The sequence below is a fragment of the Pinus tabuliformis genome, chromosome J, assembly GCF_031772625.1.
Source record: "Pinus tabuliformis cultivar Carrire ecotype Pingquan chromosome J, CPIR1, whole genome shotgun sequence".
NCBI lineage: Eukaryota > Viridiplantae > Streptophyta > Pinopsida > Pinales > Pinaceae > Pinus > Pinus tabuliformis.
In genome coordinates, this window is record NC_142295.1 from 47,536,939 (window position 1) to 47,540,244 (window position 3,306).

The 3,306-nt window shown below is 41.0% G+C and overlaps 1 pseudogene; it reads left to right on the forward strand.

Annotated features, from left to right (window-relative positions):
* The first annotated feature begins 807 nt into the window (after positions 1–807).
* LOC149225423 (DEAD-box ATP-dependent RNA helicase 18 pseudogene) lies at positions 808–2,134 on the forward strand (annotated as a pseudogene).
* The last annotated feature ends 1,172 nt before the right edge of the window (positions 2,135–3,306 follow it).

Consider the following 3,306-nt stretch of genomic DNA (forward strand, 5'->3'; position numbering starts at 1 on the left):
TCTTTTGAAGAAGAAATCATTAAATGTGTTGTGTAATTTATTCTCCAGCTCTCCAAATGGCAGCTTCCTCAGCTCCTATCTCTGCAAAAGCACAAACACAAAACAAAGCATCATCAGCAATCAAAGTCTGGCAATTTAATAATTGAGCATGGAAAGAAGCTTTACAAGGAATTTTGCTTGGACTCTGCAAGTGTCCCCTTTACAGGTGGTTCCCATTGCGAGTCATGGTGTAAATGTCATTCTAGATATCTATATTTTATCATTTTCAGGATCAACAAACTATGCTGATATGAAAACCACAGAAACAATCTTGATTCAGAAGAATAGCAGCGGAGAAGGCATCTTGCAGGATCCAATTCTTGGACCTTTCTCAATCCTTAGAATAGAGAATCCCCTTGAATCAAGTTATCCATATGCATCTAGATTTTCAGGGTATGGTACCATGGGAAAATTAATTCTATCCACTATTATATTGTGCATTATACTGGTAGCCATAGCACTTCTTGTCTCTGCGGCTTGCTTTATACACTACAAGTACAGACTAAGAATCCAGTTTTCAAATGTCTCATTTGATAATAGCACAAACAGTTTTACTAATCTAATAAGCCAGGGGTCATCTTTCACGGAGGAGTTTCATGCCCATGACAGCTCATGTCTCAGATCTATTACAGGATGCATGGGAAGAAAATCTTTCAAATTCAACAGTAAAAGTGAAATGGTACCAGGCACAATTGTACAACAGCTCTCTTATTCACAACTAGCTGAGGCAATTGAGCAGTTTTCAACGTTTAAACTCATTGGCATGGGAGGATGAAGCAGTCTATGAGGGAGAAAGCATTACAGTCTTTCACAAAGCTTTCTGCTGGATTTCTTCTGTGCACTGATGTGGCGGCACGGGGTCTTGATATTCCTGATGTTGACTGGATTGTGCAGTATGATCCTCCACAAGACCCTAATGTATTTGTACATAGGGTTGGCCGAACAGCACGAATGGGAAGATCTGGGAATGCACTTGCGTTCCTCCTACCTAAGGAAGATGCTTATGTGGAGTTTTTGCGTATCCGGAAGATCCCTCTTCAAGAGAAAAAATCTTCAGTGACTACTTCTGACATTATTCCACAGATACGTGCAGCTGCAAAGGAGGATCGAGATGTAATGGAGAAGGGATTGAAGGTTTTTGTGTCATTTATTCGTGCGTACAAAGAGCACCATTGTTCCTATATCTTCAGATGGAAAGAATTGGAGGCAGGGAAGCTAGCAATGGGATATGGTCTACTGCAGCTTCCATCTATGCCTGAGCTTAAGCAGCGCACTTTGTCAACTGATGGTTTTGTGCCTGTTGAAGGCATTGATCTGGGAGCGATCAAATATAAAGATAAAGCTCGTGAGAAACAACGTCAAAGGAACTCAGCTAAGAAAGAACAAACAAGAACTCATTGTGCAGAGAAAGTAGAACGACATAAAGTTGTGAGCAATGATGGTACAGGGAAGGCATTTCTTTGGAGGCAAGATCACTCTCAAAAGGCTATTATGAAGAAACAACAACAGAAAGTTCAGGGAAATATCGACTTAGGGGCCTTCTACCCAACACACAAACTATTCTATAAAAATTGTAGTGAGGGAAGACTCTGGAAGCTAATTAAGAATTGAACGGGCATCTCCAAGTTTGGTTGACATACAGATTGGCTTTACAGATATCAACAATTTGGATTTTGTTGTCTTTGACCAACCAGAAACAACCATTATAACCGGTCTCGGCCTTGACAAAACTGTGAAAATGTTTCTTTCTCATGGAGCGAATCCTTTGACAATCAATGATGATTGCCAGACACCTCTTGACATGGCAAGAAGTAAAGACCAAGTCACCGTGGTTCGGATAATTGAGGGATGGATTTCTCTCTTTTCTGGTATGATTCGGGAACTTTCTGGACCTGGCTTCTTGGAAACATTAGCACCTCAGTGGCTATCAAAAAATCTGGGCCGTGGTGTTACCTTGTTGTCAAGCGACCCTGATCATCTTGGGAGGACCTCCTTTGCAGCCAAATCTACCTGCAACACCAACACAATTGCGTTGGAATCCTTTCAACATTCCAGATACGAAAAACAAATTTCATTGATGGATTGTTCACTGTAAGTCGAGCTGGTAGTTCATTCCTTCGGCATGGTTTTGCAGTGCACATGTATGTCGCAATTGCATCTATGGAAGGCTGTGCATTTGTTAATGCTGATGGGGACTTTTTGATAGTTCCACAACAAGGTAAGGCCTTCCATTTCCCTGATGAGATCATCAAGAGCACGCTGTAATCGAGATGGACGCCTAGGTATGATAGCATTTGATCTATCCTCGACAGAAGCCTCAATCTCATTTATGTGCCTCCTTATAACGGACTCGGGAAGAATTTTGCGCTCAAGCCAAAGCCTCAAAACCTTTAAACATTGTCTGCGATTTTCATGCGCTAGACTTCCAGGAGGAGCAGCAGCACTCAACAGCCGCGGAAATGCAGATTGGACAGCAGATGGACACATATCTCCAGCAATTCCTTTCTGTCCACACGAACATTGTATGATAGAATCAACCAAAAAGAAAAGGTCCACCCGTCGATAGTAACTTGGTTCATTTTCCAAATGCCAAGATCACGGCAACAAATGGTTGAGCATATTGGCATATGGCTTTCACAACGCCAAGTCAAGATACGCCTAAAACAGAACGAAAACATCTGTCACAGCGGAAAAACAGGGTCAATCTGCCTATTTTGATCCTCAGCCCTGATTCTATGGGATCTGAGCACCAGTTATGCCTCGTAATTAGCCAAATCATCAGCAGATTTAGAGGAACGCTGTATTATTTTAGGATAGAATGTAACGCTCCTTTCTATGATTGTAAATTGCAGTTCAAACAACGCCCTGATTATGGGGTCGATCTGTTTTCCCCTTAGTAGTATTATATTTATTGTATTAAAAATTAAAATAGGGGAGAGGGGGGAGAGTTTTTTCTGAGTGTTGAGAGTGCTGGAGAACAGAGCTTTCAATGTACAGTTTTTGGCAGGGATTTTTAATGAAAATTTCACAGCTCTGATTTCTGAGATCCCTATGGCATGATGATTTAGCATTAGTTTTTCTCTTGTTTCACATGTAATCTGTTATGTTTCATTTCACTACATAATCATTTCTAACTGAACAAATGAAGTGTTTAGGTAAGAATTCATGCCTGCCATGCTCTGCCTATAAGTTTGTTCATGTTTAAATGCTTTCTACTGTTTAAGGAGGATTCAAAGTTATTGTTTGCCCTCCTTAGCTCCTCACCAG